We start from the raw sequence: 23,796 nt of genomic DNA, 5'->3' as shown, positions 1-23,796 counted from the left end.
AAGCACTGTGGCTATTTCATTTATGTTGGGAGATGTGAGTGGGAAATGAGAAGAGATCAAAAATGTGGTAATCTGAACGTTCAGGTTAAAGGCTTCAGCCTCCAGCTGCTCCACCCACACACCACCTCTCACTCTAACCTTTCAGCAGGAGAAAAGGCTTGGATACCTGTTACTGTGAAAATACAGGGGTTGGACAATGAAACTGAAACACCTGGTTTTAGACCACAATAATTTATTAGTATGGTGTAGGGCCTCCTTTACAGCGTCAATTCGTCTTGGGAATGACATATACAAGTCCTGCACCGTGGTCACAGGGATTTTAAGCCATTCTTCTTGCAGGGTAGTGGCCAGGTCACTACGTGATACAGGTGGAGGAAAACATTTCCTGACTCGCTCCTCCAAAACACCCCAAAGTGGCTCAATAATATTTAGATCTGGTGACTGTGCAGGCCATGGGAGATGTTCAACTTCACTTTCATGTTCATCAAACCAATCTTTCACCAGTCTTGCTGTGTGTATTGGTGCGTTGTCATCATGATACACGGCACTGCCTTCAGGATACAATGTTTGAACCATTGGATGCACATGGTCCTCAAGAATGGTTCGGTAGTCCTTGGCAGTGACGCGCCCATCTAGCACAAGTATTGGGCCAAGGGAATGCCATGATATGGTAGCCCAAGCCATCACTGATCCACCCCCATGCTTCACTCTGGGCATGCAACAGTCTGGGTGGTACGCGTCTTTGGGGCTTCTCCACACCGTAACTCTCCCGGATGTGGGAAAAACAGTAAAGGTGGACTCATCAGAGAATACAATGTTTCACATTGTCTACAGCCCAAGATTTGCGCTCCTTGCACCATTGAAACCGACGTTTGGCATTGGCATGAGTGACCAAAGGTTTGGCTATAGCAGCCCGGCCGTGTATATTGACCCTGTGGAGCTCCCAACGGACAGTTCTGGTGGAAACAGGAGTTGAGGTGCACATTTAATTCTGCCGTGATTTGGGCAGCCGTGGTTTTATGTTTTTTGGATACAATCCGGGTTAGCACCCGAACATCCCTTTCAGACAGCTTCCTCTTGCGTCCACAGTTAATCTTGTTGGATGTGGTTCGTCTTTCTTGGTGGAATGCTGACAGATACCGTGGCTCTTGATACATCACAAAGACTTGCTGTCTTGGTCACAGATGCGCCAGCAAGACGTGCACCAACAATTTGTCCTCTTTTGAACTCTGGTATGTCACCCATAATGTTGTGTGCATTTCAATATTTTGAGCAAAACTGTGCTCTTACCCTGCTAATTTAACCTTCACACTCTGCTCTTACTGGTGCAATGTGCAATCAATGAAGACTGGCTACCAGGCTGGTCCAATTTAGCCATGAAACCTCCCACACTAAAATGACAGGTGTTTCAGTTTCATTGTCCAACCCCTGTAAGTGTTCACGTATACACTCAGACACGAGGCAGGTCGGCCAAGTGTCAGACACAGATGTATGGGTCAAGCTTCCAACCAGCGGGAAAATATAGAAAAAGAAATCTCAGCTGCTATAAGAACAACTGTGCCGTTCCTTCATCTGCAGCCTCCCCCTCTCAGTTTGTGGGATGTGCTTTCTTGCTCCGAAAGAGATTTGGAGCCCAACCGGTTGCAAATTCAAAGCAAACATTTCTCTTACTATGGGCTGAATAGTACATGACACTACAAAACTACACCTTACTGATCTACGAGCCAAAGAACCCGGTCAAACCATATCAAACAGAGCCATGGTGAGAGCCTGCATGGTCTGCAAGCAGAAGACATTAAAAAAGGCAAACATGTAGACTAAATACAAAAAAATATCAAATGTCACAGATTATACATTTTTCCCATTTCATAAAAAGACCATGTTTCAACCCATCATGCTCTTAGATTGTATTTTAAGTATTTTAAGAGGTAGGGATGCACCATATTAGAAAAGCCTTAGTCCTTTGCAATATGAACGCTGCACACACTGATATTGCTATGACGATATATTGGTGATGTACAGTATTTCTGCAGCTTTAGTAAGAGTACCTTCTATTTTGTTTTGAGGACATTGTTTTTAGTAACACACTATGGGATTTACATCTAACATTATTTGTCAGAACCCTGATACCAATCAAATCAAAATGGTGGTTGCTTACTTGTAGCAAAATATATATATTTTTTTGAGCTCCAAGATGGAGGGAAACCTTTACTGTCCCAAGGGAACAGATAACACTGGGTATTGGTTATCTGATCAATACCCAGTTAGATAAAGCCAAAGGGGCTCTCAAAAAACACCTAGCAGGTGACTGAATGAACCATGTGCATATCAAAGTCACATGCACTAATGGTGTGAACTGTTGGGTTTTAGCCAGTGACACATAGCCTATAGCACCATCAAACTATTGTAAGTCTGCCTTGCGTTTCAATGCTGTACCAAGACATGCCGTGTTAAGTAAATTAAGAAAAGTTTGGAACCTAATTTATTTAATTTGTTTATTGTTTGCCTGTCATGTTAAATGTAGACATGGCTTCTTTCACTCTCCCATAAAACCGCCTGTATTCCCGGTCCAAAATGTGTACATTACTGGCCTAAAGAGTTTTCCTGATCTTTGAGATCTAATGGTTCAAACATTCCTCGCTAAACTGGAATACATATACCAAAACTCTGAGCTTGTGCTTGGGAGTTTTATTCTTCATCCCATCGACTGAGTACAGAAAACAAACTCTCAACGGTTTCTGGTTAGATGTATAGTTTAGGGGTACAGCTGGAAATGTATGACAGGTGTCTAAACTTGCGTCAGATTGTTGGGACGTCGCATGTCCGCCAGCCAGGTGAATCCGTAGATCTCTCACAGTCCAGAATACTGTGGCTAGGCCATTACAAAACTTTATATTTCCTCCTATGAAGTCATTCTTTTGTTGAATATGTTTAGACTCCCTGGGATGCTGCTTTATAAAATCAGTTTGCATCTTTCTGCTATCTAGCAGACACCTGAATGTTTTGGGCCAAAGCTGTCTGGTATTTAGTTCTCAACTTCATCCAACTTGACAAAAACCTAATTTCTATCTGAAGAAAAACAACAACACAGCATGACATTTTGACCACCGTGTTTCACAATGGGTATTGTGTTCTTTTGGTAATATTCTGTTATTTTTGTGTCAGAAGTAGCATTTTGAATCATGGCCCAGCCTATAATGGTTTTAGCCAGGTCTGAATGTTTTGTTTGGAAGAAGAGGCTTCTGTTTTACTAGCCTCCTCCTCAGGCCAGTAATATGGAAAGAAAAATGAGATTATTGTTGGAAATTCCTGCAGTTCCTTTAGTGTCGGAGACAGACATACTGCTGAAGCTCTGGCTGTTTCTTGACAACTTCCCTGACCCGTTTCAGTCTCATCTGTTCATCCATTTTGGAGAAAGGTCCAGTTTGTGTAACCCTTCTGTTATCTTATACTCTCTCTAATTATTGATGACTGTCTTCACTGTGCCAGGGTCTATATAATGCTTTGTATATTTTGTACTCTTTTTCTGAATTGTGCAGTCTATGCGTCACATTTAAACTTGAGTCTTGTTACCCTAAATAATAAAAACCTTGCAAATTAACAGGGTGTGTATACTTTTGAGAGGTACTGTAATGGTGTAGAGTACTGGCACTTCTGGATATTTTGGGAACGAACCAGATGCAGATTTAGATTTACCAGGCAGCACACATGCAGTGACCAATCTAGTTGCATAAATCCAGCAGGTGCATGACCACATAAAGCACCAAAACACACCAAACAGCATGACTGCAGACCTGGGACCAAACAATGTCTAGAAGCTTGAGAATGACCTTAAGTAACCATAACTACCCCTGCTATGTTCAACTATGTACGTTTTTAAATGTGACGGATAGTCGTTAGCGAAATGCTGAGGTGAGGTGCAGTGTGAGTGGAATATAGATGTCAGTAAACCTTTTGATACCTCTCATCAACTGAAATGAAACTAGCACAGAAAAATTATTTATTACAATGATTATATTTATCACTTTCCATAATACCACACAAACCTAACCAGACACCCCATGCGGTACAAGTAAACCCTGTACAGACTTCCTCTGCTTAATTAAAAAGGACCAGTTAACATGAATACTGTATAATTTTCCTCTCATAACATCATGAAGCTAAAGGTCTGGAGGATAACTTCGGCAATGTTCCGTTTTATTATAAAACATGCAGGAAATGCTCAGATATGCCTGTAATACAGCGCTGGTAATGAGGGTTCGGTCATTTTCCTCTGGGAAACATCAACACTCCACTGCTGACGCCACACAGTTTCTACCTCTAAAAGCTAACCTGCATATCACAGGCAAAAACACATTCAACTTTCTTCTCAATATTTCAACTGGCTGAGAGGCTCAATGCCAACGCAAGTGTTTATTAAGCTCTGATGCCAATAAAGCATCCAATTCAAGCATCTGTTATTGAACATTTGCAGTTTTTCATCGTATATTATTATATGTTTGCACTGCAAGGTTAAGTTAGTGATTCAGCAACTTCCAACTGAGCTCAAACACTGTTGTCATTTTAGGACACCTGTATCCTATTAGCTGAAGGAGTGGTGTTTCTCTAATGCTCTCCAAACAATCACATCAAGCAACACAAGAGATTATTAAAATCAGCAAATCATAAACTTTAATGAATGGATCATCTACGGCCATCGCAGCTGAGGCTTTTAATGAAGCACAGAGTGGACAACGGTCTGCCAGCGTGAGCTTATTGGACACGAGCTGGCTGCCAGAGGCATCTTCAGACGGACCAGTTCCAGCACAGATAAGTATTGCCGAACCATTCATTAGGCCAATAAAGGCTGGTGGATGACCTGAGGCGTCAGGTGATGGAGCAGCAGTCATTTACTACGTGCTGTGATCAAAGGGAAGAAATCAGTCTTGTGTGCGTACCGGCTGAGGGAAGAGCGGTGAGCTGGCAGCCCAAATGTACAGTCATCACCATCATTGAGGGTTCCCAGGCACGGGACGGCCTACACAACTGCCAGGGAGGAGAGTGTGTGTGTGTGTGTGTGTGTGGTTGGGGGGTTAATCAATTAATGTTAACAGACACAATGTTTCAGCGAGCAGACCAAGTGTCTCTAGTACTAATCATTACAACCCTACCCTGAATGTTTGGAGCTTCTATATATTGTCATTTCTAATATTTTTTAACAAATTTAACTTTGTGTGAGAATCAGTTTACTGGAGGTTCTGGTTACTGATCTGCTAGTAACGAAATCAGACGTTTGTCAGCTTCATTGGCCATGACCTTTGACCCACTAGTTGGAAATTCAAAAATCCAATCTTTCTCCAGACTACAAATCCAGCAAACCATAAGGGTACCAGGCTGCTCTGACAACACTCTTCAACTTGGAAGTTGTTACGATGAATGTTTGAGCCGTCTAAAATACAGTCAGAGGAAGTACAGAGATCTAAGAAGCTATTTGAAAGGAATACGTTGTGTTTATTGTATCCAATATATTTACATGTAATTGTAATTTATGAAATTGTAAACCAAGACATGCCTGCAATTCATTCCGGTCGTCATTGATCATGCTGTCTTTGGAAACATTTGCAGCCCTTTGGAAATGTCGTAGATAAAGTAAGGATCTACATTCTCCCGTGAACACACACAGAGACTGCGGCTTTTGTAATGCAAGATGCACCGACGGTGCTATCTGCCAATATAAGATGGTAAGTACATTAAAAATGTCAACTCTCATTATTGCTCATGCAGTGGTATGACATAGCCTCTGTTCCTAAAACACAATTAAGCCCAAAAATATTCAGACTAGACTTAGTAAATATTTTTTTTTAACTCAACTAAGAAGTTTGATTCTAAAAGGAAAAACACCAGGCATCTCTCACAAAATACCAAAGCAATGTAAAAGTATCAATTTTGGAAATTACTTATACCCTTCAAAATAACTATGAAAAACATCTTTATTGGCATTACAGCAATCAAACCCTTCTCATAATTACTCAGCAGCTTTTTGCCTGATTCCACTGACATTTTTAACAACTTATCTTTATGAGCTAAGTTGGAAGGTTTCCTTTCCATCACCCTAATCTTTAGCTCCCTAACGGGACTCAATCAGATTTAAGTCAGACTCTGCCTGGACCACTCCAAAATGTAAATGTTTTCAGTTTTAAATATTTTTTTCTGCTTTTCTGGGGAATGCTTTCTGCTTTCTTCGGCTTCAAATTTATTTTTCAAATTTTTATTATTTTTTCAAACAAACTTTATGGCCCCAATTTAGCTCCACCGTATCTGGCAGGAGCTGCAACATTTGCTGTTTTCTGGTTGCTCTCAAAATGCAACCCTAATCACTACAAACGTGACAAGAGTTATCACGCCCTGGTAAAATGCTGTGTATTTTAATGCCAAGGCAATCTGAAGGCATGAGGTGGGCTGAAAAATGTCCGATTTAAACCTGCTGTTACACCGAGTGTACTGAGCTTTTACTGTTACTAAAGACCAGGACAGGATCAACAAGAAAAACACATGTAATGTGTGTGTATGTGTGTGTGTGTGTATATGTCACAAAAGCTAAGCAAGAAAGATTTTGAGGAAAAAGTGCATGTCTGTGTGTGTTTGTGCTGGTGATTCCATGAGCATCCGATTCGGTAGTATTTTCCTTGCTAGGGAAAATTTGTGAATGATCATACACCCCAACATTGCCGTAGCCACACATCACCTAACATGTTTTCCAAGGAGAATTACCCACAATTTACACATCAGGGCTGCCAGAAGCTAACCAAAGCCGAGGAGGGGAGATTTTTCCCCCCCCGAGCTTGAGATGGTCTATTCAGACAGAGTTGGAGGTAAATATCTTTACCTGGTGGAGTGACCCAGCTGTTGCTGGGTGAAAGACAAACATCCTCACCTTTTTACTGCAGGGCATGTCTGGACCTGACAGACAGAAGCATGGTGAATGGAGGAAGGCCAGCAGCGGCTGCTTTACAGCATGGCTCTTGACTCTTGGCATGTTTTCTTTATTAGGCTGCTTGTGATTAAAGGACATTGATGAAAGAGGACAGACTTTTCCAGCACATAAAGAGGAGGTGGGTGGACTTTACATCAGGATCGTAATAATGGGCTTTTAAAGAGCTATTCACAAGATGATGTCAAGACAAGCCAGTCAGTTTGTCTTCTTAAGGAATGAGTTTACTGAACAGTGAAAGCGAAACCTTATTTAAACATGGATTTTCTTTATTGTGGATATTGTTCAAAGACATTTAGAAAAGACAGGAAAGCCATCCAACACAGCAGCCTTATATTCTATTATTTCATTTTATTTCTCAGCTCATATAATGTTCATCATCTGATCCATCAAGCCAATGACACAAAACATTCAACCTCCTAATAATAAACTGTATAAGTGATTAACTGCTGAGTATAGTAAAACTATTTAATTCTGTAAAACTGATTAGTTAACAAGCAGATTAAGAAAAGCAAATGTAAACCCTTTATGTAACAAATAAAGAAGCAAGTCTAGAAATAAAAAAGATTCAGAACATTGCAGAACCAGAGATTTAACGTAGAAGGAGGGGGGTTGTAAATTACATAATCTCTACAATAACCAATCAGCACTGCTTCTGTTCCTCCTTCAGTGGTGTGACCTTCCCCTCCAGATTTTCTTTTTGTTGTTGTTTGTTTTAACTGAAAAAGACCACTCAAAAGCAAATATTTTCTTCCATTTTTAGGTTCTTCAGCTTTGTTCTACTCCTCAGCCTCCACTCTGATGGAAACGGTGAATGAAAGGTTGTGATAATGGTAAATGCATGTTCTTGTGTTTCTGGTATTTTTAGGGGTATTGCTTTTACAGAAACTTTTAGGTCATCTAACTGGGCTTTTAAATGAACTTGTTAGGGCTAGAACATTGTCATCCATTTGGGATCATCTTAGAAAGTTGTGATGTTGGTACAGCAGCAGTGATTTTTTGACACCATATTTGAATCTATTTTTAGTCATATCTTTTGACTTAAATGTAGTTTTAGCCACAATGTAATCCTTTGTAGTTTTAGTCAACTAAATATTACTATGTCATCATTCATCAGTCATTCATTTTCTACCGCTTATTCCATAGTGGGTTGCGGGGGAGCTGGTGCCTATCTCCAGCAGTCTATAGGCGAGAGGCAGGGTACACCCTGGACAGGTCGCCAGTCCATCGCAGGGCAACACACAAACACTCATTCATACACCTAAGGGCAATTTTAGAGTTGCCAATTAACATAACAGGCATGTCTTTGGACTGTGGGAGGAAGCCAGAGTACTCGGTGAGAACCCACGCATGCACGGGGAGAACATGCAAACTCCATGCAGAAAGACCCCAGGCTGGGAATTGAACCCAGGACCTTCTTGCTGCAAGGCAACAGTGCTACCAACTGCGCCACCATGCACCAGACCTTACTATGTTTTAGTTGAAATAATTTATTGTAAATTTTGCTGATTAGAAATATGATTTCAAAAGAATGTATTTTTAGGGTCTCTTACAACTTTAGGGAAAATCATCTCTTTATGTCTTGATGAAATATTTATTCTAGAAAATGGAATTAAACTTCTATTTTGCAATACACAGAACACAACTTTAGATTAAGTCTCATTAGCTGGTTTTCCAACTTTCCTACCTTTCCACAAAACTAGAATTCTACTCCCTCCAATATTTAGGCCCGAGCAGGAAAACTGCAAGGGCCTATTGTAATCGCTCGAATTCTTATTATTATTCTTTTTTCCGGGGACTTTTGGCGGGGCAATATGGGGACTTTGCCAAGCCCCTAGATGCACACGCTTTTACCCAAAATTGTACCCCGCGTGAAAATTTATTTATTTAATGTCGTCATCAGTGGGCGTGGTCAAACCACTTAGCCACGCCCCCAAACGTGAGATAGCCCAAACCGTAAGTCGTAGAGATCTGAAAATCGGCACAATGCTACAACTCCTCAAAACAAGAAAAAAAGTCTCTTGAGGGTATGCCCTAAAATGCACAGGAAGTCGGCCATTTTGGGTAAAAGGCCGATTTTTGCCCGTTTTTCACTTTTACTCACCTCGAACTTTAACGAACTCCTCCTAGGGATTTTGAACTATCGGGTTCATATTTGGTCAACATGCAGTTAAGGGATGGGGGATTAAAAGTTATCAAAATCTTGAGTTTTTGAGCATGTTTAGGGGGCGTGGCCGGGGCACAAACTTGGCGTTCGCGCCAAAAGTGAAAAATTGCAATAACTTTCCAAAACAAAATACAAATCACACCAAAGTTGGCATGAAGGAGGGCCTTCGGCTTCCCAACGATCCTATGGGGTCATATGCTGACATCATCAAAGCCACGCCCCCTCAGAACCGGAAGTCACTTTTTTCACTTGGAAAGGTGCCTCTCTGACCCTCTTCACCCAATCAACTTGAAAGTGTGTCAGAAGACAGATAACTAGTGGGTCTAACTTCGTTTGTGGCACAGTGTCTTTTCATAGAAGGGCGTGGCCGTGGCGGCGCCGCGAAGTCAGACGTCACGCCTTGGCCGTACGTTTGCCTCTAATTTCCACATAGATCATCTGATCTGCACCAAATTCAATGTGATTGATCCTTGTCCAGTCCCCAACAGAGATCTGATGACATATTCGGTGGGCGTGGCCTAATTCGTCCACAGCGCCCCCTACAAAATTAGAAGAAATCAGCCCCAAGCCATGCTTTGACCGAGGAATCTGAAATTTGGTACACATATGTAACTTCTCAGGACCTACAAAAAACTCTATTGGAGCATTGGTCCAAACCCAACAGGAAGTTGGCCATTTTGGATTGAAGTTGCCATTTTGACCCAGTTTTGACCGTTTCTAGCACGCATATCTGAGCGAACTCCTCCTACAGCTTTTGACTTACAGACATCAAAATCACTCAGTATACTCTTAAGGGATTGGGGATTAAAAGTTATCAAAAGCTTTTTGATACATGAAAGCGTGTGGGAGTGGCCACGCCTCAAAATATGACTTCTCGCCATAAAAGACTAAATTGACATAGCTCCTACAAGGAGAGTCACAGACACATGAAACCTTCTGGGATTGATCTGCCTCTATGCCTGAACAATGTTCACTGATCAGATGCTGACATCATTGATGCCCCGCCCCCTCAGAACAGGAAGTATCACGTTTTCCTTTACAGACTCAATGTTTGATGTTCTTCACCTAATCAATGTGAAACTGTTCCAAGTAACAGATAACATCATGGTCTTAGACAGTCGCCAGTACTTACTGCTTTAGCTGGCGAGTGTGAATATGATGGCATGGCGTATTATGATGTCACGCCACGGCCATACGTTTGCCTCTAAATTAGACATGCATGGTCTGATTCACTCCAAACTGAATATTCTTGATCTTTGTCAGCCCCCAAACAGCTCTATTGGATTACATTTAAATTTGGATCAATAGCGCCCCCTAGGACACTTCAAGGGCTATATCTCCCTCATACATCATCGGATCCACTTGAAATGTAGTATACATGATCATGACTTAATGATGGACATGTTGACACAGTCAATTGATGATGTCTTTTTAGCCCCACCCAAAACAAACAAGTGAGTGCAGCTTCCATCTGGAAGGTCAGATTTACTCGAAATTTTGAATGCTTTTTGCCAGACTGAAACTCTGCATGACCAAAGATCATATGACATGTTGCTCACAGTACCACTTAGTGACGACGTGTTGAAGTGAAGCGGTGTCATCGTCGGTGGCGTGTATGAGGCGATGCCAGGCTCCTGCGGTCGCTCGACAGCCCGAGTTGCGCTGAGGGGTGCGAGGGCCTTCAAAGCTGCTTGCAGGTTTCTAGTTTCATTTTGTTTTCAATCGTTTAAGAAAAACGAATCTTTTTCATAATGGTTTTGGTCTTTCTGCATGGGGTTTTTAGCCTAGAAATAATGTGGATTAAATATTTCATTACATAAAGATGAATACTGTATATGAGAACTGCCTTTAATGCCAACGGGTGGATTCCCTACTCTGAATGTACTTGTACAACACAAACGTATCTACACAGTTTCTGCTAAAACTGCATCTTTGCCTTTGGTAACCAAAGGGCATAGCAACTTAAAACCTTCATGGAAGACGCAACAAAGAACATCCGATTTTTTCATACGCCAACATTGCTGACTAGGCATTGTCAGATTACCTGTATTTCAAGGTATATAATGGTTTTAAAACGTTACATTTCAAAAACCACTCAAGGGGTTTAAAGCCATTGAATGTTTCAAAATGAACAGTTTCCTCTGGTTGCCTGGAAATGAGTCTGTCCACAAAAACCGTCTATTTGGAAGTCATGGTATGGAAACTAAACTGGTGGTGCCTATTAGCATAATTAAAGTAATGCTTTTTCGAAAGAGTCAAGAGTGGCATGTCTCATAAGCATCAGGCTGCAGGCTGGCAAACTGATCCCTTAGCCTAGCTAATTAACCTGCTAATGTTAGCTTGTTAAACTTCCAGTGCTACTCAATAAAAAAATGAGAGAAAAGAAGCAGTAACATTGTACACAACAAGGATAATTACTTAGTCCTACTAAGTTTAGCAGGTGTTTTTCCATACTTTGCTTTAGTCTTCAACTCTGAACAAGTGTTTAAAGGTGACTCTCATTTCAAACAGTGACTGTCAGAAAAAATACAACAACATATAAACTGTAGAGGAATGTTCATGACCGATTGGTCTATTTTCTTGCCATGTGGCAACTATTTAGGCAGGGAGTTGTCATGATGAGTGCGCTCTGCAGTTTTCAAAATGATTGTTGCTAAGGACGTTGCAATACTGATACTAACAGCCAAAGATGAATTGCCACCATAAAAATCTCCAACAATGATTTATATGGGACCAACATTTGTGCAGAAGACCATGAACAACTAGAACACCAGGACTGCTGCTATTTGTAGATAGGATACGGAAAATGTTGTTCCTTTGTGGAACATATATTAGTTTTTTTCTTGTTTTGATAAATAATGCATTGAAGAAATAGCTGAGTAGATGTATTGATATATCTGGTATAAGTTGAAATGCATTTTGTTTTGGATAAAAAAAATACATGTCCTACCTGTGGGATAACACTGGAACATGCTCTGCATGTATTCATGTGTCCAGACCAGCCAAGGCTTTTACAGCTAGATCTGTGGAGAAACAAAGAGAATATTATGTATCTTTATTTAAGACTGAGATGTTTGGTTTTTTTTCCACGTTACAACGTAAGCAGAAAGCAGTGAGAATGCTGAGCTTTATGAAAAATAAGCATCTATCACATAAACAAAGGAAAGAAACCCGCCAAAATCTTTATATTAGATTTCCTAACCATAAACGGAAAGATGCAGCATGCTGCTAGGGGTGCACCAATCAATTGGCCCCAATTTGCTTAATTTTGAGAGATCGTGATAAGCGGATAATTACATGTGAAACCGATCTTATCCACTGATCTTATCTACATACGCAAAGGTCTGAAAATTACACACTGTCCCTTTTTGCTCTGCCGTGAGAGAGGGATGACTGACAGAATCGTGCAACAGGTCAGGTCTGCACGTGCGCGGTTTACAACTATTGACAACATAAGATTGGAACATTGAAGGTGTGTTGTGCCCTTATGATCCCACAGGGTCAGTTCTAAAGAAAATCGGTATCGGTCAAACTCGGAATCGGCAGGTCAGGCTTTTTAAAGATGGGTATTTTGTGATCGACCACAAACCTGCAATTGGTGCACCCCTACATACTGCCTTAGCAACAAGCAACTGTTAGAGAATACAGGAGAAAAGTTGTGATCTCAAAGCTTGTTGGCAGCCCTTTTCGTATCCAGGCTTTGTCTTTTTGTCACTTCCTACTTACATTCCGTACCTGTGAACAACCTGTTTTGTACCCGTTTCCCTATTGTGTGTAGGTCAGTTTTGCACTGTAGTTATTGGCGTCAATTCGTTTTAGTTAGTTAATTTGCATGAATCAGAGAGATAAAGTCAAAAAAATGCTTTATTTTAAATAAAGCTATTTTTAGAGACTTCATATTATGATCAATTTCCATAGATTTGGGGTCTGAACCCCATTTGGGCCAATTGAGTCTTATGAAACATTAAAGCCTATAATCCTGATCAAACCAGAACAGCTGAGTGATCTGCTGGTAGATATTTTTAAGGAGGATACAAAACGTCTCTATGGTGGGTATGAATTAATGTATGATCGGTACTAGACTCTGTGGCAGAAATTTCAATATTAGACTCAAAAACGTTGGGTGACCAAGGCATGAGTGACATGACCACCACCCGATGGCAGCAAACAAAGTCAACAACCAAAACTCTGACCCCATAAAACACACAAAAGTTCCCTAAATGTGCAAGTGTTTCTATACTAACTCCTTCAAGCTGAGAGATCATACGCCTGCCTTATCCCCCTGCTTTGCTAAAAAGGTCAAAGCTGGAAGATTACCCACAATGACAGATCTACATCCATTGTGTCTTGAAGCAATAAGTTTGATTTGACAGATTCACCATATGAGAAGGCCTGAAAAACGGAAACAGGACTGGAAGGCTTAACCTCTCTGCCTGTGATGGCCATCCAGGCAGGGCCAGATAGCCCAATAACAAGGTTATAATATGTCGTTGACTACGTCTAATGGCTTTACAGAACAGAAGGCCATTCAAGCCAAACATATGGTCCACATCACCAATTACCGAGGTGTGTGTTGATGTGCAGAGGAGAAACCTAGCCACAGTTTAAGAATCCAATATGGACAACAAGAAAAAAGGAGGGATTTTTAACCAAGTTAGAGTAATGACCTCAGGTCAAAGGGACATTTTTAACCCAGAAAATTGAGTTAAATTTCAACTAACCCTCTCCGTCTGAGAATAAGGGAAAATGTATTCAAACCAGAAAAGAAGAAGCATTGAAAATTAAGGTTGTAGACAGTTAAGGGCTCAAGATGGAAAAACTCTGTTTGTGAAGATCAGAGCATTCGGTTAACAAAATAGGTTCCATAAGAATAGTTTTGGATGTTGTATATCAAGATGTACAACTTGTTTTTTTTATAGCAATTTTCTGGTTTAAAAAAAGCTCCTTAACTCCAACCTTTTTCAGAACTAAAAAAAAATATCTTTTTGACCTGAGAAGATACAATCTGTTGATTTAGTGGCAGAATCCTTCCCCCTGAGCCATTATTTGCTTTAGTGGCGATGACACAAGGGGAAGAATTTGAGCAATGCCTGTGTATCATAGACTCATTTCCTCTGAGTAAAAGCCATTTCCAGACAGATAAGACAGCTCTGAAATCTGGTTTAATGCTGCTGTTTGCAGGTTAGACTGTGTAACAGAGAGGACATATTGCTCTTTCAAAGTCAGGCTCTACTAAAAAAAAGAATAGATTGATCTGAAAAGAAACTTTCTAATATACTCTCTGACAAAAAGAAAACAAGATGCAATGTTCTCTGCTCAGTGGCAGCACCATTCTAAGCACGATCAGCGTACACTGACAACACTGATCAAAATACTGTTACTAAGATAAGAAATAACATCAGATTATTTTCAGCATCGACGCAGCCAAGGGCCGGAGGGGGTCTGGTTTGGGGACCAGTGGATTTCGTCTCTTCTTTTTGCAGATGACGTGGTCCGGCTGGCCCCCTATAGCCAAGACCTACAGCATGCGCTGTGGTGGTTCGCAGCCGAGTGTGAAGCGGCTGGGATAAGGATCAGCTCCTCCAAGTCCGAGGCCATGGTACTTGACCGGAAAAGGGTGGCTTGTCCTCTTCAGGTTGGAGGGGAGTTCCTGCCTCAAGTGGAGGAGTTTAAGTATCTCGGGGTCTTGTTCACGAGTGAGGGAAGAATGGAGCGGGAGATCGACAGACGGATCAGTGCGGCTGCCACAATAATGGGGGCGCTGTGCCGGTCCGTTGTGGTGAAGAGAGAGCTGAGCCGAAAAGCGAAGCTCTCAATTTACCGGTCGGTCTACGTTCCTACCCTCACCTATGGCCATGGACTTTGGGTCATGACCGAAAGAACGAGATCCCGGATACAAGCGGCTGAAATGAGCTCCCTCCGTAGGGTGGCCGGGCACTCCCTTAGAGATAGGGTGAGGAGCTCGGCCATCCGGGAGGGGCTCGGAGTAGAGCCGCTACTCCTCCACATCGAGAGGAGCCAGTTGAGGTGGCTCGGGCATCTATACCGGATGCCTCCTGGACGCCTTCCTCGGGAGGTGTTCCAGGCACGTCCCACCGGGAGGAGTCCCAGGGGACGGCCCAGGACACGCTGGAGGGACTATGTCTCTTGGCTGGCCTGGGAACGCCTTGGGCTCCCCCTGGAGGAACTGGAGGAGGTGTCTGGAGAGAGGGACGTCTGGGCGTCTCTGCTGAGTCTGCTGCTCCCGCGACCCGGTCCCGGATAAGCGGAAGACGACGAGTACAACGAGTATTTTCAGCATTAGCAAGGTTTTTACAAATCAGTGGAAGTACATGTCTAGATGTGTCTACAATTCATTCAGACTGTGATGGAAAACAAGAATTTTGGCATCTAACAGGAAGGCTCAACGGAGAACTGCAAAGCTGCCCTGTTTAATCCTTATAAGCTTTTGACTTCTGTCTATGATGGAACATGCCGGATATGAAAATGTTAGCAGCCTTTTGGAAAGCCCAGAGTTAAGGTATTTATCTACATTCTGTAGGGAATGACCACAGAGATGGCTGGTTTAGTGATGCTAGCTGCACTGCCCTTGCTAATCAATAATTTAAGATGTTAAAGGCAACATAAGACATCAACTCTGTTATCATTTAGTCTTTGTTTTAAAATGCTAAAACAATGTTTTACGGTGACTACTCATTCACATACCTGACAGTACCTCTGCTCCCAATCTAAATATCTTTTGTCCTGACAAGGTGGAAAAGTTGGAAAAAAAACATTTTAATGCTGTTCTTATATTGTCTTGTAGTTGTAATCCGTTCAAAATCAGTATTGGTAGGTTGAAAAGCTGCAAAAAACTGCAGATCAGGATTCACCAACAAAACGGTGATGGGCATTGAAATGATTCAGTCCGCAAGGAGCTAGCATGTCTAAAAGAATGACCATGCAACAGGAGGCAAAACAGGGAATGGAGGTCAACGGACACAGAAGATGCCTCGCCAAAGGTTTGGAGGGAATGTTTTTAGACTGTTGCGGTCATCAGCCTCGGACACTAGCCCTTTTATCATTTTTTGCAATATCTCTCTTTTCTGCATTCCCGCAGGTAACCATCACATACAGGCATGGCAGTGCCAAGACAGAGGGCCAATCCTGCCAATGTTATTCTGACACACATGAGGATCACAACTTCTACTACTGTATGGGGAGCTGAGGGGTATGATTTCACACCACTTCTGATAGAGACCCTGAACCTGACATCACAGCAGTATATCATTGAATCTGCATGACGGGTCAGTCTTTGAAAGTGGCACCCGTCCACAGTTAGCATGTGGGTCTTTGAACTGCCTGCATCAATTTGAGGTCCTCCTATTGCCAAATAAATCCCACTGTCTTTTCCCAATTCAGCATGTGTGGAATCAGCTTTTAGTTGAAGAACACCCCAGTGGTGATTTGCCGGATCTGGAGGCCCAGAAACAACAGCTGTGGACCATCCTGCTGTAGGAGGAATACAACAGCTGCTTGTATCCAGGCCCTAAGGGGAGCTACATCCTAAAGACATGAAACCATCAGCGTTTTCCATCACTCCACTATCCATTTGATCTGATATTTTAGTCACACGAGGTTTCAACACATCCCTTTTTCTTTCATTTTCACCACTCTGTGTGGGTACTTAACTTTGTCAGTGCTGTATATTTTACACCCTGAAAAGGAGTAGCATTTAAGGGTATGGGCAATGCATATATGCACAAAACTAAAATAAAACTGGAGCCTATTTTACAATAAACTCATCAGAATAAAAATAATTATCTAAACATCAACTCGGATGGAATCATTTGCTACAGAGATAATAAATTAGCAGTACCCTGAGCTTGTTTGGCAGAAACCAGAGTTTTTAAAAAAGGCCTACTTCTGGTTTTGATTGTGTGATTTTTATATAAAGACAAAAGACAAAGAATGATGGGGGAACAGAGAAATATCTGCAATGGGATCATTTCAAAGCAATATTGAGAAAGCTGCTTGTCCAGCTAGAAGCCAGTGCCAATGATCATTGTGGCTCTTGGCTCTTCCTGATATATTCCACTGGTAGACTATGCTATAAATTTACATTAAAACATTAAGCAGTTTAACAAAAACAACAGGTAGTCCATTTTTCTCAAGTGCTCAGGTTAAAGAAAAGAGCAGCACAGCACACTACAAAGGTAGGTTAGCCTTTTTTGTAAAGCACGGATAACAAGAAGCCTAAACCCTCTCCTGTCTCCACTTGTGTCTTTTTTTAGCTGTGTTTCCTTGCTAGATATGTAAATTGCAATGGGACAAGTCGGATTTTAAAAGAGAGGGGGAGAAAAAGATTAAGCCTGTATTGAATTACACGTGCATATCGACATAAAAGATCTCCAGTGATGAAACCAGCAGCGTATGGAGACACTCCAAAAAAGCTTTGGAATCACATCAAGGTTTAGTTTTTAAAACGATATAAACTGTTGAAGCTGTCTAGTTTAACCCACTTAAAACAGACTTTCTCGCTCGGGATAAAATAAATCCCAGCAGCGCATTCGTCCACGCAAATATACACCTCTCCCCTGAGTCATGTAGGTGGATCACCGTGGAGAAACCATGCAGAACACAAAATTTTATGATCACAGATGTGCTACAGGTCAACAAGGACTGGATCCATGCTTTATCTGCAACCAAGTGGTTCTGAAGATGTATCTGATAAAAAAGAGATGTGGACTCTGAGGTGTGGTGTGCGTCTATGTGCTGCCCTCTTCACTCTGATATGCCCGAATAAATCTAATCCAACAAACTGAGTCCACCTGTGTGTAATTTAATCTCAGTGTAAATCCAGCTGTTCTGTAAATGTCTCAAAGGTTTGTTAGAGAACAAGCAGACAGGTGAAGGAGAAAGTTGTAGAGAAGCTCAAAGCTTCTACAATGGATAGAGCAGACTATTTCTGGAGGAAGCTTAGGTTCCTTCAGTGTTGGCAGCAAGATGTTGCAGATCTTCTACAAGTCTGCTGTGCAATCTCCTCTGCCATCATCTGTTGGGGTAGCAGCACCAGAGCCAGTGACTGATGATAACCCTCATAATCCTCTTCAAGGGACTGCCATGGCATTACGTGGCTATCCACCTAAACTAACAGGCTGGACAAGGAGATTATTTATCAGAGAAGCAGCTAAGAGGCCCACGGTAACTCTGGAGGAACTGCACTGATCGACAGCTCAGGAGGGAAAATCTGCCCCGTCTCCACTGGCGGTGTCCTGGACAAAATTGACCCATATGGTGAATTGGCAGAAGGAAAGTGATAAAAACTCTGGTTTGCAGTCTGCCTGAAGTCATGTACGGGACACAGCAAATATGTGAAAGCGGGAAATTTGAACTTTCTGACGTTCATGCAAAATGCTTTATGTGGCGACAGTTTCATGCTGTAGGAAGGCTCTTCTTCAGCAGGCACAGGGATCAACTCTGGTCAGAGTTGATGGTAAGACGGATGGAGCTAAATACAAGAAAAGCCTGGAAGGAGGCTGCTGAACACTCAGGACTGAGGCTCACCTTCCAGCAGAACAATGACTCTAAACAGTCAGACCTACAATGGAGATCTTTAGATGAAAGCTTATTAAATCCAACTGAGAATCTGTGGCAAGAATTGAAAATTGATGTTCACAGATGCTCTCTAATCTGACTGAGCTTGAGCTATTTCACAAAAAATGGGCAGATATTCCAGTCTCTAGATGTATACAAAGCTGGTAGACATACCAAAAAGACTTGCAGCTGTAACTTCAGTGAAATGTGGTTCTACAAAGTATTGACAAATGAATGTGCCACTTTCACATATTTATTTGGAAAAAATGTTTAAAACCATGAATCATTTTCCTTCCACTTTACAACTACTTACATATTACTATAAAATACATTGGAATTAGAGGTCAGAACATCACCAAAATGTAGGAGAAATTCAATGGGTTTGCATAGCTTTGTAAGCCAGTGTAGATGATCATAATGTATTGCCATGATGCCTAAGAGGCATCACTCACGGGGATGTGGCTAGTGTTTATATTCCTGTTATTTCCAGACAAATGTGGGTAAGAGCAGATTGGAGCACATAACTCTGCAGCTGTTGCTGTGTGCCTTTGTATGTTCACTGTTTGGGTTCCCAGGAGATGGGGAAAAAGTGCTTCCAGGTCGCCTGTTAACCTACATTCTCATTACCAGAGGTCGTCCCGCAGGAACACAACACTGACCTCTCATGCCAAAGGTTACTTATAGAAGAGGAGACAGTGGGGGCTTAGAGGGGAGAAGAGGAGTGAGGAAGGTGAACAAATGGTAAAACTAATTCCAGTCCCGATTTAACCCGCCTAATTTGACTTAACCTCTTCATCAGCATCAGTGCTGGTGCTTCCTGCTTTCACACAGTTGTGTGTGGCAGCGTTCCTGACTTCTCTTTGGCATTTCTTGGACCAATCAGGCCTCTTCAGGGAATCTAATGGGAAGTGTGTCCCCTCCACCCCCAGCTCTAGGTATCCCAGCGTATGGCATTTGGCACAGGATAGGGGGAAAGCCCATACATGGCATTACTCACAGAGAGCTCATTAGCCCTGACCTGTTGTGTTCACTCAAACCAGTCCGAAGCAGTTATCGGGTAGAAATTTGAAAAGGCTAAAGGAAAATAGGAGGATTAAAGGAACAGATAGATTTCCCTGGATTAAGCAGGCACGAATGAGGAGTTCTTGTTTTCATCTAAAAAAAAAAAAAAGGATAAATAAATAAGATATAGCCTTCTTCCACATCAGTTACACTAAGCAGTGCAATTATACCAACAGTGGAAAATATACTGCACAATGCAAAAGAAGCTATATCAACCATGCTGTCAGTGTTTGGGGCTTGCAAACATCAATTAGAGTTAACAACTATCACCATGAATTACAATTTTTATTAGGAAATCTTTTTTGTACCCCCAGAACAAAAAACAATAAAGTCCACTATGTAAATTGGTGGTGGCAGCATCATGCTGGGGGTGATGTGCTTTTCTACAGGTCCTTCTCAAAATATTAGCATATTGTGATAAAGTTCATTATTTTCCATAATGTCATGATGAAAATTTGACATTCATATATTTTAGATTCATTGCACACTAACTGAAATATTTCAGGTCTTTTATTGTCTTAATACGGATGATTTTGGCATACAGCTCATGAAAACCCAAAATTCCTATCTCACAAAATTAGCATATTTCATCCGACCAATAAAAGAAAAGTGTTTTTAATACGAAAAAACGTCAACCTTCAAATAATCATGTACAGTTATGCACTCAATACTTGGTCGGGAATCCTTTTGCAGAAATGACTGCTTCAATGCGGCGTGGCATGGATGCAATCAACCTGTGGCACTGCTGAGGTCTTATGGAGGCCCAGGATGCTTCAATAGCGGCCTTTAGCTCATCCAGAGTGTTGGGTCTTGAGTCTCTCAACGTTCTCTTCACAATATCCCACAGATTCTCTATGGGGTTCAGGTCAGGAGAGTTGGCAGGCCAATTGAGCACAGTGATACCATGGTCAGTAAATCATTTACCAGTGGTTTTGGCACTGTGAGCAGGTGCCAGGTCGTGCTGAAAAATGAAATCTTCATCTCCATAAAGCTTTTCAGCAGATGGAAGCATGAAGTGCTCCAAAATCTTCTGATATCTAGCTGCATTGACCCTGCCCTTGATAAAACACAGTGGACTAACACCAGCAGCTGACACGGCACCCCAGACCATCACTGACTGTGGGTACTTGACACTGGACTTCTGGCATTTTGGCATTTCCTTCTCCCCAGTCTTCCTCCAGACTCTGGCACCTTCCTCCAGACTCTGGCACCTTGATTTCCGAATGACATGCAGAATTTGCTTTCATCCGAAAAAAGTACTTTGGACCACTGAGCAACAGTCCAGTGCTGCTTCTCTGTAGTCCAGGTCAGGCGCTTCTGCCGCTGTTTCTGGTTCAAAAGTGGCTTGACCTGGGGAATGCGGCACCTGTAGCCCATTTCCTGCACACGCCTGTGTACGGTGGCTCTGGATGTTTCTACTCCAGACTCAGTCCACTGCTTCCGCAGGTCCCCCAAGGTCTGGAATCGGCCCTTCTCCACAATCTTCCTCAGGGTCCGGTCACCTCTTCTCGTTGTGCAGCGTTTTCTGCCACACTTTTTCCTTCCCACAGACTTCCCACTGAGGTGCCTTGATACAGCACTCTGGGAACAGCCTATTCATTCAGAAATTTCTTTCTGTCTTACCCTCCTGCTTGAGGGTGTCAATAGTGGCCTTCTGGACAGCAGTCAGGTCGGCAGTCTTACCCATGATTGGGGTTTTGAGTGATGAACCAGGCTGGGAGTTTTAAAGGCCTCAGGAATCTTTTGCAGGTGTTTAGAGTTAACTCGTTGATTCAGATGATTAGGTTCATAGCTCGTTTAGAGACCCTTTTAATGATATGCTAATTTTGTGAAATAGGAATTTTGGGTTTTCATGAGCTGTATGCCAAAATCATCCGTATTAAGACAATAAAAGACCTGAAATATTTCAGTTAGTGTGCAATGAATCTAAAATATATGAATGTTAAATTTTCATCATGACATTATGGAAAATAATGAACTTTATCACAATATGCTAATATTTTGAGAAGGACCTGTGTGTAAGGGATTAGAATTATGGTGAACACAAGGTAAGGGCAAAACATAGTCGCACGTACTCGATTTCGTGGACGTACGCACGGACATGTCTGTAGTTTTACATGAAAAAGGGTAGTTATAACACACATCCTCCACAATGAAACATAGGGGAGGCAGCACCGTGGTGTGGGAATAATCTTCAATGCATTTTAAGATGTTTTTTGTTACACACATTATTTTCCTTCCACTCCAACATCATGCACTACTTTGTGTTGGTCTATCATAAAAAATCCCCCCAAAAATACATTGACGTTTGTGACTGAATCTGTGACTGCTTTACTTGCACAATGATCACCTGCACTGTTGTATTGCTCTTGCATCTTATACTGCTCTATATTTACTCTCACTCACTTAAAACTGTGCACATATATTTATATTATATTGTAGATATGTTTATACTGTTTAATTTGTACTGTATTGCACCGACTACGCCAAAACAAATTCCTTGTATGTCCAAAAACGTACTTGGCAATAAAGCCTTTCTGATTCTGATTCTGATGAAAAGGTTCAAGGGGGGCTGATACTGCTGCAAGGCACTGAACAGCAGGAGGATGATGGGTGGGTGTACCGGGGGAAAGGAGTTAGAACATCTGGATCTCATCTGCTTACCATCCATACTCCATTCTTCCACACAGTTTTTGCTTTGTTCTCCATACCCCATTCTTTACCTCTCTCCTTCAGAACCTGGTGAAAACTCCCAATCACCAGAAACATTAGAAGTGCTACGGGCTGGATATGAACCTGGAATTCGGCAAAACACAGCACCCCTGCACAAGAGCCATGCTGGACTGTGATTGAATGTGTCAGCAGGTCATAAAGGGTCTCCTCAAGATCATTGTAATTCTAAAAGCTTTATGTTCAGGACTTTTTTTCCAGACTGGGGAGTGATCGACAACAGCAGGAGGAAGAAAAAAAGGACTTGGGGCCGTAGTACGTTCCACTAAAAGAACCTCTTTTGGAGCCGACAAATGGAGAACAAGGACTGTTTTCACAAGCTGCCATCAGTCGGAAGCCTAACAGAAGATGGAATAGAAAGCTCAGACAAAAGAACAGAGGGTTTGTAACACTTGCAGCAGGGTGCCAGCAAACGCTCTCTGGTCCGCTGCCCTCTTGGTGATACACTTCATAAATCCTTGTGATTAGCTACAGTAGCGGCCATAAGTGCCACTTAAACAGAACCCAAAAGGGCAAGTTGTTGTGACCTCTAAGCTTGAGAAACGTGGTTTCGGCCCAAATGATCATTACAAAAACAAAGCATGCTCTCTTTCCTTAACAAGAGGGGATGTAGGGAATTTGGGAACTGGAGATGTATACGGGAAGCAGAAATCAGCATAACAGCAGTTCTCTAATAGTGAACCATTCTTTGAAGAATTCATGGGAATCAGGAGAAATAACTGAGTTATTAAGGCATTAGGCAACCTTCAGCTAAGAGTAAGTCCATTGTGCTTTAGTTTTCTGGGAAGGGTATGGACCAAAACGAGATGCAGATGTTAATATAGGAGCTAGGCCAATGTTTTTATAGAGATCGTTTTGAAACTTGTTGTTCATCTTGTCCGACTTTGCTCTGAAATTTAATGGAGCACTGAACCACTGATCATGTTTTAGAGCATCTTCCACTGGACATTATCTTCTAAAAAGGTGACAAGGAAAATGGGAAAAGGTCTCAAATGTAAATCCGACTCACAGCGTCACAGAAATATCCACCGCTATCAAAGTGATAACAACATTAGCCCCACCGACAGTTGGTCAATAAAAGATAACGCGGCTGACCCCAAAGGCATTAAGTCCACAAATCACAATTAGGTCCAGGAAATGACGAAGCAGCCTAGGCTGTAGTACAGAGCCCCCAGAGGTCTATAAACATGCTGTGATTATGGCGAGAGAGCCGATGGCACAGCTCACACCAGGTCTGCACGAGGATCGCTGACAGCTGACAAAGAACCGACCCGAGTGCTCTCCAGGAGGA

At 42.0% G+C, this 23,796-nt stretch overlaps 1 protein-coding gene across 2 annotated transcripts in view; it reads right to left on the bottom strand.

Moving 5' to 3' along the window:
• The window catches only part of disp1 (dispatched homolog 1 (Drosophila)), a 110,332-nt gene that overhangs the window by 56,434 nt on the left and 30,102 nt on the right, over positions 1 to 23,796 (bottom strand). For both annotated transcript variants that reach the window (XM_047388912.1, XM_047388911.1), the window contains exon 2: positions 12,088 to 12,160. The gene's annotated coding sequence lies outside the window, so the exon portion shown is untranslated. The remainder of the gene's footprint in view (positions 1 to 12,087; positions 12,161 to 23,796) is intronic.

Source organism: Girardinichthys multiradiatus, chromosome 15 (assembly GCF_021462225.1).
Source record: "Girardinichthys multiradiatus isolate DD_20200921_A chromosome 15, DD_fGirMul_XY1, whole genome shotgun sequence".
Classification (NCBI taxonomy): domain Eukaryota; kingdom Metazoa; phylum Chordata; class Actinopteri; order Cyprinodontiformes; family Goodeidae; genus Girardinichthys; species Girardinichthys multiradiatus.
The sequence above is the reverse complement of the archived record's forward strand: the minus strand, read 5'-3'. Positions and strand labels throughout refer to the sequence as shown.